Below are 14,391 nucleotides of genomic sequence, written 5' to 3'. Positions count from 1 at the left end.
TGAATAGTTCTAGAATCCGATAACAAACTATGTGATAACTTTTGATTTGTAAGGTTTAAATAGATTTGCCTACCGATCGTTGTTGCATTTTGGTTATTATCTTGTTTAATAGGTCTAAGAAAAATCGTATTTAGCTTAAAGAACACAAATACAAATTACATTGTGAGCAACATACCCTAAATTGGAATGTATTTATTATCACTAATTTTATGAAGCAAACTATTCAAACCATTTTCAAGTTGCCAACAAAACAAATTTATTGCGGAAAAAAAAAATAACGAAATTACAGTTTATGTGGTTTTTCATGTTATTACAAAATTTTCAATCATTCACATATTTACAATGTTGGCCCAAAATTTATATTTTGTTACAAATTTTGTCTTTTTTCTCTTTTTGGTAAATTCTTCCCAAACTTTAATCTTTTTTTAAACAATTTTTAAAAGAGTTTTTATAAACTTAAAACATCTCCAAACCACTCTAATTCTCCATTTTTTCTTCCATTTCTTCCCCATTCATCTCCAATCCTACCCCATTTATTACCCCATTTTGGGGAAAATGAATAGTATAACACAAAATATGGTGTTATACTATTCATTTCTCATAAAATGGGGATGAACTTTGAGTTGTCGATTTTAGTCCCTTATTTTATATATTTATACATTTCTGGTTTTTTTATCTACTAATTATTATTTAAATGTAATATTTAATACTTATAATATTGTGTTGTATATTAAATTATATTAATTAATTATAAATATAAAGTTTGTTTTTTGTTTATCAAATTCATATTAAAATTTAAATACATATTGAAATTTTGAAACACAACGAATTTTACAAAAACTTATAATTACGTATTATAAATATAATCTTAATTATTTAATATTATGGTAATGAATATATATATATATATATATATATATATATATATATATATATATATATATATATATATATATATATATATATTATATTTGTTAAAATCAAATTAATAGAATGGATGTGTTTGACAATTTATATAAGTTATAAGAATAGAATATATTTTTTGGGAGTAAAAATAAGATAAAAAATGGAGTTGGGTAGGAGATGAACCACAATTTACCCCATATTTTGGGGGAAAAAATGGAATGAGTTGAAGATGGTTTTATTTTATAAAACTTTTTTACAAATGATTTCACAAGTTTCTTTTAGAAAATAAACTACAACTTTTTTAATACTCTTTTTTAAAAACTTTTTATTCAACAATTTTAAACATTTTTAACTCTTTTTCAACTTATTTTCAATAATTTTTTATAATAACTTTCAATGTTTTAGTAACCTTATAAAACTAATTTCTAATATTTTAAAACTTTTTTACTCCTTAAGAATGTTCAAATATATAAATAAATAAGTTTAAAATGTTTGAAACATAGAAATACAAGATGTAAAAAAACTTTTTCATACCTTTTAAACTTTTTTTCAAAACCTTTAAAAAGAAATTAACTTTACTTGCATTTCAAGTTTTTCAATATTTTTCTTACGTTTACTTTTTCAATATTATTAGGTTGTAAAATGATGTAAAAAAAATTCAAAAGACTTGTAGAAATGTTTTAATATGTTGTAAGAAAATGTGTAATTTTTTTTTCGAAAAGTTATATTTTTTTGAAAGGTTATAAAAAAAAGTTAAAAAAGGAAGTGATTGAAAATCCTATGAAAATGTAAAAATGTTGTAAAGAATTATAAAAAAATATATAAAAAGTTTTTGCAAAAAGTATTAAAAGTTTTTTTTAAAGTTGTAAAAAAGTTAAACTGAAAAAAAGAAATACCTTTGGGATAATTTTGTAAAAATACGTTTTGACGAAATGTGTAACAAAGTATAAAAAAATGTGTAACAAAGTATAAAAACTTTGAAAAAACAATCTCTATGTGGGGCATACCTTCTGGTACGTCGAGTGTAGTTCATTAATGAATGGTGGGGTCCTTTTGCGTACGTTGGGCGTACGTAAGAGTACGCTAGGTGTACTCACAAAGACCCCAAACCCTAATTTGTAGGGTTTAGACCCCATTTAAAGGAAATTATGACCTTGAGCCCTCCCTTACCTCCAACCTTCATCTCGAAACCCTAATTCTTTTGTGTGAGTGTTGAAGCTTTTTAGTGACATTTTGGTGTTCTTGGTGGTGAAGGAAGACCTTTGGAGTTATGGTGTGACACTCAAGCTCTTGGATCCAACATTTACTCATCTCTGTGCAACTTTAGTATGTACAAAGCTCAAATCTTGCCTTGCTAGATCTTGTTAGGATTCAAGTTATGACCTTTTGTCCCAAAACCTTAGTCTCATGAGTATTGTCTACTCCAGACCATTTGAGTTGTCCTTTCAAGCATTTTAGAGTGTTTAGTGTCATAAAAATGCAAGCTTGGTCCATGGTTTTCATCAATGTAAGAGTAATGGAGTTTTAATGGTAATATAAGTTTGAGCTTCCTTTTGCCATGCAAAGGCATAAAGGTTACAACTTTATGACGTTAGACATTTAATATGTTTAGATATGAAGTTTCGACTGTAGAATCCCAAGAAGGATGAAAAATACATAATTAAAATGATCAATGTGAATCAAACATTATGAAAGAATACAAGAAGTAAATAAATTTGTTTTAAGCTCAATTAGTCTAGAAAGATGTTTACAAAGTGGGTAATGTAAGACTTTCTCTCACTAGACTAAATCCTTTATGTTACATAGATGTGGGCTCTCTCTTAACCTATACATGAATACTAAGACTAGTATTTATAGGCTAGCTCAACCTAAAACATATCAAAAGAGGGTGAAGCCAAATACAACATCCAATGGAGAACTTTGTGTAGTAGCTATTTAATCGAATAATGAAATAAGACAGTCTTTGCAGTCAGAAAACTAAAGACCAGAGTGTTAAGTTGGTGGAAGTTGCTGGCAGATACAATGCCACGAGGAGAAGCCATACGAATGTCTTGGGAAGCATTCACAAAGCAGTTAAAAATGCAGTACTACTCAAAGATAGATCTGATAGACCTAAACAACGAGTTTCAGAACCTGAAGAAAGGGAAGATGAGTGTTGATGAGTATGCCATCGCATTCACTAAGAAGATGAAGCTATTTCCCTACTTGGTTCCTACTGAACTCTCCAAGATAGATAGGTTCACTAACGGAGTGCCTGCAGACTTTGGCCCAATGGTCAAAATGACAGCTACTTTGAAAACATCCGTTTGAGCAGCTAAGAATATAGAGACCCAGATAAAAGAAAGGGGTCTACAAAAAGATAAGGCAGGAGAAAAGAGAAGTTTGAAGGATATTCAAGGCCCAACAAGGAGATTAAATCCTTGAATTTTAGAGGAGGAGGAAGAGGCGAAGCAAGATGGTGTGATAAGTGCAAGAAGAAACACTTAGGAAAATATGGCAAAGAGGCGACTTGTTTCAAGTGTGGAAAACATGGGAATTACGCCAATAAATGTACATTCAACAAAAGGGTATGTTTTGAATGTAATGAGGAAGGGCACTTCAAGAAAGACCGCCCAAAGAGAGAAGGGGCTACAAGGCCAAATGTGCTGCCAAAACCGAAAGCAAGAGCATTCCACATGATCATCGACGAAGCAGAGAACAACGCGAGGAATCAAGGATGAGGAATTCATACCCAAAGATCGAGTTATGAAGTAGCCAAAGGGATAGAATCATATGATGTAGCCTATTAGAGGCATAGTCTAGGGTGAACTTGAACACCTATGTAATAGTTTCAAGAAAATAAATCCTTCGTTTTGTTATTTGGTGTGTTAAATTGTTATATGATTTTCTTGTATGGTGACTCAGAAAACTACGAGACAATACTTGGGACGAGTATGAGTAGGTGTGAATGGTAGTAGAGGTCTATACTACCGGAAGCACATGACTCACGCTTGGATCAGGGAAAGTCACAAGGTTACCAAGAAGCTAGTAATTGATACCGTTTTATTCAAATATGTCGTTACCATCGTTTCGGTAATGACTAAGAGGATGATTGTTATTCTGACCCTAGTGGTCATATCAAATTGAGTCCTACTACGATAAGTATGTTACGTGGTTAAGAGAACCAAGTTTGATGTAGTATCTGACTTAAGCCGGAAGATTGAAATAAAAGATAATCAAAGTGATCGGTAGAGGTATCGCGATAGTTGCTTGTAGCTAGAAATGCTAACTTTTAAGATGTGATTAGAACATGAAGAAATGTATAGTCTGTTTTGGAAGACTCTAAGAGACCTGATTCTAAGCGTGGGAACATACGATGATAAGTCAATAGAATATGATACATTGGTCCATTGTAGTAATAAAATAAATTATCTTAAGTTTGTTAAGAAGAAGAAGCAGTCTCCAGTAAGGATCAAGATTGTGACTTGAAGATCATAATTTGGAGTCTAACGTGAAATAGGGAGCAAGTGTAAGATCAAGCACTGTCTGCAATCAGGAAGTCTTAGAGTTAGATACTCGTTCGAAGAAACATCAAAGTTACGGTTATTACTTAGGATGAAGAGATACGTGTGGAGTTATCATGTGAGCCCTATGTCGTTGATGATTCCGGGACGTAATCATCCTAAGGGGGAGATAATTGTAATGCCCGTAGATCCGGGCTAGTCAATTTAGAGATAATAGGGGTCGAAAATGACTTTTTGACAAAATATTATTTAGAATAAATAATCTTAACCAAGTTTTAGAATACGTCCCAAGGGTTTCGTACATATAAAGAACGCTGAAATCCGAGTTATAACGAAGAAGTTATGGTCTGTCGAAGTTTTACAGCAAAACCGACACGACACCGGGAGACGTAAATAGTGAATTTAAGATGGAGGACTTTTTAGCCTTAAAAATTTAAACAGGCATTGTAGTGTACGTTAAACCGAGAACATACAAAAAAAGAACGCCCAAATCTGACTTCATATGAGGAAGTTATGAGGTTTCTAAGATTTGGCTTAGCAGTGCACAACCCGAAACTCGAATTTTAAATTGAGCGGTTTTTGGCCTACGCGACTTAAATGAGAATTGAATATCTCATTAATAGGAAGTCAACGGTAAGAAGACAGAAGAAAACAGAGTCCGTATGTAGAAGTTATGAATTTTACGCAAACATTTAACAATATAATCTCCTCGTACTGTTAAATTTAAGATCAGCCGAGAATTAGCCGACAGAGTCAAAATGAAAGTTGTTGATCTTATTTTTACCTATGCGTAGATATAAAGAATGTCAAAAACGGATCTCGTATGTGAAAGTTACGGATTTTAGAAGTCGGAAGTGTGTTGTGTGAAAATGGGTGACGTGGCACAAATCTTGGCCATTGCTTTCTCCCCAAGTCTTGCCACCAGATGGTGACATGTGGCACCAACTTCATCCATATTTCAGCCTATAAATAGAACCTCTCCCACCCTCATTTTCTTCACACATTTCTCATTCTTTCTTCTCTTTACCCTCTCTCTCTCTCTAGAACCTCTCTCTAGCCCCGAAACCCCCCGAAAAGCCTAGGGAACCTCCCTAGCACGAGGTGGAAGCCCCGGAGTGCTCAACGGCTCCGAGAAGAATAGATTTTCGGCTCAGGAACGCTGCTCCAAGCAAAGTCTGGTTTTCTATAAAACCCGCTGTAAGTGAGCTACGTCTACGCTATTTTTAATATAGCTTTTATTTAATTATAGTAACGTTATTAGGAACTTATAATAAGTACTTGGGCTATTATTATGGGTTATATAAGTATTGTTTAACGCTTATATAATAGTAATAATAGGTAGACTATTAATTAGTCTCGACAAATAATAGACTAAATTCTAGTGGTAATAATACTAGGTTTCGTCGAAGGAAATTATTTTTAAGAAGCGAAGCGCTGTCTGAGTTCAGAATCACCACATTTTCAAGTGAGTGCTTGGTCCCTTTCATATTACACATAGATATGAAGTATTTTATATAAACTACGTGCTATGTGTGCATATTATCTGTATAATTTCTATCTATGCCGGATGAATGATTTTATACAAGTTTTATATGATTTAAACTTTATATTTATTTATATCTACATAATATGTTGGGTAAAACATGGGTAGATGAAATATGAGTTGGATGATGAGTTGAGAAATGATATAGACCATGAGGTTAGGGTGAGAGGTGGACGATGTGAGAAGCCTTGCTCCCAAATGCTGGCCCCGTCATCTAGCAGAGTATGGATGACAACTACATACAATTCTAGACAGTCCAATGGAACAGTAGCAGGCTCGCAACCTGTAGGTGTTGTGAACGATGTGTTCACCGGTGCACTCTAAAAACCCATTGACATGTATTGCGAGTGGACTCTCGGAAACGATACTATCAATAAACGAGATAACCCTAGCAGTTGTACTCGAAGGACAATACTGGCAGTTGCGCCTCATATAGAATGTCACAATTATGGCAGCTGCGCCTAAGTGATAGAACTAGCAGCTATGCTTGATAGCTATGTCATTGACAACGATGGACTTCGTATCTATTCCTTAGGAAAATCCCTAGGAATGAATGAACGAGAAATAGCCGATTCTTAGGGTAGATCCTTAAGAGTAAAGAAGATAATGGGGATGGGTAATTGGGTTAACTGTTTGAAGATTAAACATAATAATTATATTATTGTTGGTTGAAAACCCTATGTACTCACTAGGTTTCCCAACCTGACCCACTCAGTTTATTTATATCACAAGTGTTGATATGAAGTCACATCACACTAAGAGATTAAGGAGATATAGATCACTAGTGATAATGAATGTAAGTTCTATTTATGCTTATGTCTCTGTATTGACGATGACATCCCAATGTTTTAAATTAATAAAAATACATTTCTTCGGAAATTCTTTGATAATGAATTTATCATGTTTTACTGGGTACAAATTTCGCAACATTTTTTATTAAAATAAGTACTCTGATTTTTATAAAGCATAAAAAAACAGTCTTTTTTGGCCGTGAAAATGGGGATGTCACATGATGTTATAAAAAAGGATCTAGATCTAAATGTACATAAATAACACACATTTACACACTTAACTTTTACACATCTTAAGCACACCTCTACATGTGGAATAAACCCACCTTATATAGAGGTGTTTACATGTCTCTCTCTCATTCTCTATCTCATGAGTCAAAAGGCTAATGCACTACATACAAGTGGGTCTTACAAAAGTCAACCCATTACAAAGTCATACATGAATAACTTTGCACCCCAACATTCTCCCCCTCAAAGTTAGGAATGGATGACCCACTTCAAATCTTCCAAAATCGAGCAACTACGCGATCCGAGCCTCAAAGGTGACACATATCGAAATGAACTTCAAATCTTCCATTCTTCCATGATTCTTCAATTTGGGCTCTAGGATGTGAGACCATGCAAACCGAGCATTAACGAATGATCACGAGCTTTTCAAACTCTAATTGATCACCTAAAAGTTGAGCATAAAACCACACCCCGAAAATCTTATATAAATCCAAACCCATTTCGAATCGAAATCACTTCCGAATCTCCAATCACATCATTTCATAAACTTAAAAAATTCAAGGTCACTTCGGTCTTCAAATCCGCGTAATATGAAAAATTCAAGTTCGAATTTCCATATAAATTTCTCCCCCTTTTTATAATCGAAATTTGATTATAAAACCTTCAAGGAAAGAGAACGTGCTCTATTCGGAATTTTTCATGTCAAAACTCCCCCTTAACATGTGGCATAAACTTTATGCTTCAATCCGGAAAACTGAATTTTTTTTTCAATTTTTAGCTTCGTTCGCGGACCACCTTTGACAAAATTTCTTAAAATTTGGTAGAAATTGTCAATTTCAAAATTTTGCAGTGACCCGGTGCGCCCAAAACAACCAAAAATGCAAAACTCTCCCCCTTTTCTGAAGCTGGGTAGAAAGCGTCAATTTGCATTAACTGCAGGGGCCTGGAATGCATTTTCTTCAATTTCTCAGCAAAAACAGTCCATTTTCAAAATTTGGCAAAAACTGTCAAACTTTTGAAACTTCAATGAGTGTTTTTGAAATTTCTGCTTTTTGTCCCCAAATGCCGAAAATTACCCCAAATGTCGAAGTTGGTTATGTTGTGCCAAACTGTCGAAATTTCAGGGACCCTTTTCAAAAATTCTGCCTTTTGTCCAAAAATGTCGAAAATTTGACCTTAGGCAAAAGTGTCAAACTGTCGAAATATCAGGGTCCATTTTCGAAACCTTGATGCTTTCTTCCCCGAATTTGTTTCCCAGGAAACGAAACTTTTCTTCCTTCACTTCGTTAATCAAGTAACGAACACCATTTTAACGAAATTTATATCTTCTTCAATTTGTGATAGAGACAACGAAATCCAACCCTTAGCTTTTCATTGAGAAGACTTCGTTAACAATTGACAAGTCATTTATGGGTCATGATAACGAAGCACGAATCTATATCCCTTCGTTAATAGACATGAAATCTCAAAATCGAAATTGTTATCATCAATACCAAACCAGTTATAAGTCGATTTCAACTACATAGACTTCGCTTTCTATACATCGTCATCAAAATCAAATTTTTTATGTTGATAATTTTCAAAATCAACTCACAATCTATCAAAATCCACCCCAATAACGAATCCATCATGATCGTAGACTTCTTTCTTTGATAATCAAGAAACATATGCTATCATTTGCAAAACCCAGTGGACACCAAATTTTCGATTTCCAGTACATCATTCTTCAAAAACGACATCAACCTTCAATCCTTTTAAAGGACCTTAGGTAGTTAACTCTATAATACCTTAGTTTATACATCGAAGGTTATATATAATTAATATCCAATAGGTAGTTGGATGTGTGCTTTCCGCTTTATTTTCTGTTCCTTGTTTGGTTGTGGGCTTAGGGCAGATTCACACAATTAACTATTTGTTCGATATTAGATTATATATAGCTAGTATAAACTAAGCGATTATAGAAGGAACTACTGTGGTTACTATATTACTAGGTGTGAGACCCATGTGTTACATGGATTTATTTAAAAAAATTAAATATGAAATTTAATTCAAAGTTTGAATTTATAAGAAAAATGAGAAATTTTTTGAATTATTAAAATTAATGAGACTTTAATGTATTGAATACATTACATTTATAAACCCTTTCTAATAAATACCTTACATATATATTACCTTACATATTAAATGTGAAATTTTAATTTAATAAAATGAAAAATACAATAAAATGACAAGTGAAAAATAGAAAATTTTAAAAATTCTAGAAAAATGCCATGTGTCCAAATAAATAAGAAGAGGACATGTGGCAAAAAAACCTTCATTTATTATAGTAGATTATAAGAAATAAGAGTTTTCTTAAAGAATCTTTTCATAAATTATAAAGGAACTATTACACTTAACTCCGTGAGTACCAAGGGAATACACCGGGGTTATATATAACAAGGATCTAACAACCAATGAGATGTGTGTCATCCGCCTCATTCCCTGTTCCTTGTTTGGTTGTGGGCTTAGGGCAGATACACACAACTGATTGCTTGTTTACTCTAGGTTTTATATAACTTGTATCCATTTAGTAGTCATAGAAAGGATTGTAGTGTCATTTTTACTTATCTTTCATCAAAGTAGGAAATATGGGATTTTCTGGAGGAACAGACGAACTTTTCTAAACATAACTTACAACTTACTACATTTTCCAACTACAATTTACAACAACTTTCTACAACTTACTTACATCACTAAAATCTTATGAACTCACCAGATTAATTGCTGATAAACTCTTTCAAATAACTTGTATTCTCAGGGGAACTATTAGATAGGTACTCGCACCGGGAACTCAGAAGATGAAGCAGTATAACTCCAAGTCTTGTTTTGTTATTTGCTTATGTACTCTATGTTTTGTGAACACACACATTGTAAACACTTTCTTTCTAATGAAATGGTTGTTCATTAATTTGCTTACTATGATGCATGTCTTGTGATACTAAACATGATGTCCTCCACCCCCGAACGTTTCCTCCGTTCCGATTTTGGGGTGTGACAGATTAGTATCAGAGCATTGGTTATAGTGAACTAAGTATATCAACCGATAAAAGATATACAACTATAAATACAATGGGGCTTAAGTGCTCTAGATAATAATATATTTTTAGAATATAACAATAAGTTATTAAAATATACCTACTTGCTTATACATGTACTTACTAGAACAAGTATCACAAGAAGAACAGAACATAAGTATTTAAGGGTTGAATACTGAGGTCAAACCTGGGCAGTTATGTAATCGTATCTGGGATCAATATAGCTTGATTAACTATATTCAATTGAGATGCGACCAACATGTGCTTGGGAGTGATGAAGTGTTGCAACAATGTTAAAACTGACCTAACTCTATACAAAGGATCTCTAGATCAGAACCTGAAAAGTTAGAATACTATAGGAGTATTCTATGATACTATAACACGATAACAAGTTTGAATCATACTAAGTACATTACATTAAAATACTATAGGAGTATTTTAGACACTATATAAATAACTTATGTGATAACTTAAAAGACCCTTATGGATAGGTCTATGATCTTGCAATGTATACTTCCAAGGTTTTATATAATTGAGATTTTATAGACTTATAATTTGTGATCTATGCTTCACTACATGTTCCTAGTTTGGTTGTGGTTTTGGAGTAGGATCACTTATTCGAAGGTCTATTTAACCAAATTACATACAACTCGTATGCATTGTACGATTATAGAAGGACTCTGTAAGGATCACCCCATAAAGTTACCTTTAATCTTGTAGATTCTTTAGCACTCCCATTCTCGCACGAAAAACCCAGGTAGATGTAACCACTTCCTCATAGTAGTCGGCAAAAGAGTCAAGAAGGAACAAGAGTAAGTTTGTAACACCCAAAATAAGAAAGGCAAAGAAATGAAAGAAAACTCTAAGTCAAAGGGGCAACTTGTTGAGTATAGGGAGGAACTCGACGAGTTAGAGCAGGATTCAGGTTATCGAGTAAGTGACCGACTCGGCGAGTCGACGAGTGGACTCGACGAGTCCGGTCTGAACGAGGAAAACCCTAAATCCGGGACATGGAACCTATTTAAACGTCTCATTCTCTTCCCTAGGGATCCTTTACAGCCTCTCTAACCCAGAACACCAAACCCTAGCCGCCATATCCATTTTTGAGCTAATTATTGCCTTGAAGAGTGCATTACAGCTTGGAGAAGGAAGAAGGATCTTGGAGGTGCGAGAAGGGGATATAGATCCGTGATTGGGAAGACATTTCAGAACATTTAGAGGTAATAAACAAGTACTTGGACTCCTTTGCACCTAGATCTATTCTTATGTGTGAGTTTTGGGCATTCTTGGCATGATAAGTAACCATTTCGAGCTAGAAACTCATATCTGAGGTTGCTACCTCAGGACCATGCTTGTTCTGGTCTAGAATCCCATAAAGTAACAGCTCTTGGTATGCTGGTGAAGCAAGTTTGTCATTAACCCTAGTTTTGAGTGTTTTGATCCTAGATCTCCATAGCTACACGTAAAGTTTGCCACTTTACGTGAGGAATAGGCCTTGGAAGTATGGATCTACGTGTTGGAGCCCCTGTTTGGATCGAAACACCACTGCATGGATTAAGAGTTGGAGTGACTCGGCGAGTCAAATGGGTGGACTCGGCGAGTTGGTTGAAGTTGGGCAAGAACTCGGCGAGTCTGTTGAAGATTGCCTTGGACTCGGTGAGTCTGTTCTTGGACTCGGCGAGTCAAGACGCGGAACCCCGAACCCTTCAAGTTGAGACTCGAATCAATGAGTCAAGTGGGGACTCGGTGAGTTGGACATGACAGGATTCGGAAATCGGTGGACTCGACGAGCCATGGACTGACTGGGCGAGTCGAGTTGTGAATGGAAGGACTCCGAGCATATGAACTCGGCGAGTCAGTAGGCAGACTCGGCGAGTAGGGTTGACCTGGAAGGTTGACTTTGACAAGGACTTTGACTTTGACCAGAGTTGAGTTAGTTGACTTTCGAGGGACAGTTAGACTAAGTGTTGCATTGATATTGGTAGCTCGGGGACGTAGTGGAGCAGGAGTTCAGGGAGTTGCCGGGCAGCAGCTAGGAGGGGTTATCAGCAAGTTCAGTAAGTGTAGGTGAGTTTCCCTTTGTGTGAATGGGTCTAAGGCCACAATGCCGGCCCATGTAGTTGTGAGTAGAAGACCCGGGGGTTAGCCCTAGGCACAATATACAAGTATGATATTCAGGACAAGGTCCAAGGATAAAGGGCGGGTGCCCAAGGAATGGTTTATATGATAGTTTATACTTGTTGTGTGTGTGATACATGTATGTGCCTGGTAGGGAGGTGAGTGTGGGCGAGGTCCCGTGCCTCACCAATAGCAGAGTGTGGATGGTGTTCCACATCTCATTAGCAGCAGAACAGGGGCGATGCACAAGTTAGGGAAAGAGTGAGTGTCGGTTGGGCCCGTATCTCACTACCAGTAGGAGTGTGGATGGGGTTCCATGACTCACCAGTTGCAGGACATGGGCAAGGCCCAAGATAAGCGAGGCCTTTAGAACAGGATTCGGTAGTGTACTTTTAGTGTGTATCTGTTACGATATATTTATGTGTTAGTATTTGTTGGCGGGCGAGGCCCAATGACAGGCGAGGCCTAAGTGAAACATATCTGTATCCGAGCGGGGCTCGAAGCCAAGCGAGGCCTGGAGCGGCGGGGCCGTTGTAGCGGGCGAGGCCCGAGGCAGGGGGCGAGGCCTAGAATAGCGGGCGTGGCCCAGTATGTGTAGTATGTGGTTATGCATGGTATGTGGTAGGTTGCGGAACTCACTAAGCTTCGTGCTTACGGTTTTCAGTTTTGATTTCAGGTACTTCCGGTAGCGGAGGGAAGAGCTCGGGGTGATCGCATGGCACACACCATAGATTAGACAGCCTGGGAATGTTTTACTCTGATAACGAACATGTGTTTTGGAAATTAATACTCTAATTATGTTTTGGATTGATGATTTTGCTTTAAGTAATGTTTTATTAAAAGAAATTTTTAGTCTTCAATTTTGGGACGTTATAAGTTGGTATCAGAGCCTTGGTTTGAGGGATTCGGACGTACTCTCGGGTGTGTCTGAACTCAAACTAAGGAATTGGTATGGAAGTTTTCAAAATGAAAAGTTAGTTTTGTAAAAAGGGTTTGATAAAGAAAACAGTTTTAGAAAAGCAAAAGAACTCAGAAAGAAAAGAATTTTGAAAGGAGAAAAAGGGTGTGGTGCATGTAATCAACCGAGCTCAAGTAAGTACCCCAAAATACCCATACAAGTTTATGATTTGATTATCAGTTAGTAGAACAGCATGCTAGATTAGGACTAAGGATCTAGGGAGGATGCCTTTTGTGCCTGTTATATGTGCTTTGAGCTGCATGATAGTGTTGATTAGACAGTAGTAGGATAGCCTGTGTAGGTTATGCCTGAGTTTATGAGTTTGTGTTGCATGCTAGTGCAGATTCTTGATTTGATATTATGATTGCTTGAGTATGTTATGGTTAGATTTTCCCCTTGTCTGAATGCTGCTTGCTTTGTGCAATATAGGATTCCGAGTGATGGGAGTTAGCCATTAGGTGGATACGTCACGACACATGTGATCAAGGTTGAATAATCTCAGAGTGCTGGATTTGGCCCTATTGCGCAGCTCTTGTTTGAGTCCAATCGTTGTAGGGACGAGTCTTTTACTCGATGGATTATCTGAGCCTCGTCACATGTGATGGTATCCAGGTAATGGCTAATTGGCATCACAAGGAATCCTTCAGTAGCTGAGGACTGGTTTGGTTTGAGTCAGAGGTTTCCCTAGGGCAAGCCTAGGATGAGGTAGTGCTGGGAGCAGTAGTAGTGGAGAAGGGACCTGGTGGAGTCGAAGCAGTTCCTGAGGAAAGTACGGATAGATGTGGAAGGTAGTATGGGCCCGTACTACTGAAAGCAGAGGATCCGTACTCGATTCAGGAAAGGCCGAGGCAAGACCGGGAACCTGGTAGTGCGTGTGTTTGATCTCGCAGCGGTGATAAGTATTCTGATAAGAGGATGTATTATATTTTTCAGCATGGTAACGTTGCGAGAGAGACCAGTGGGCGGATCAGGTGTCGGAGAGGGATCAGGCTCGGGTTCAGGAGCTGAGCAGCTCGAGGAGCGAATGAGGGAGTTGATATTAGTTGAGGTTACGCGCAATATTCTAGACCAGACTCTTGTGATCTTTGGCACGGTCAAGGAGGGTATATTGGAGATTTTGGATGAGAGGCTGGGAGCCTTCTGTACCGAGATGATGGCTTTGATGGGAGCGCGTACCTTGACATTTCGAGAGTTTAGGGCTTGCGGGGCACCAGATTATCATGGGGCTAGGGACCCCATCGTTAGCAGCAGATGGTTGGCTGATGTTGCC

The sequence above is a fragment of the Lactuca sativa genome, chromosome 3, assembly GCF_002870075.4.
Source record: "Lactuca sativa cultivar Salinas chromosome 3, Lsat_Salinas_v11, whole genome shotgun sequence".
NCBI lineage: Eukaryota > Viridiplantae > Streptophyta > Magnoliopsida > Asterales > Asteraceae > Lactuca > Lactuca sativa.
Note: the sequence above shows the minus strand (reverse complement) of the source record.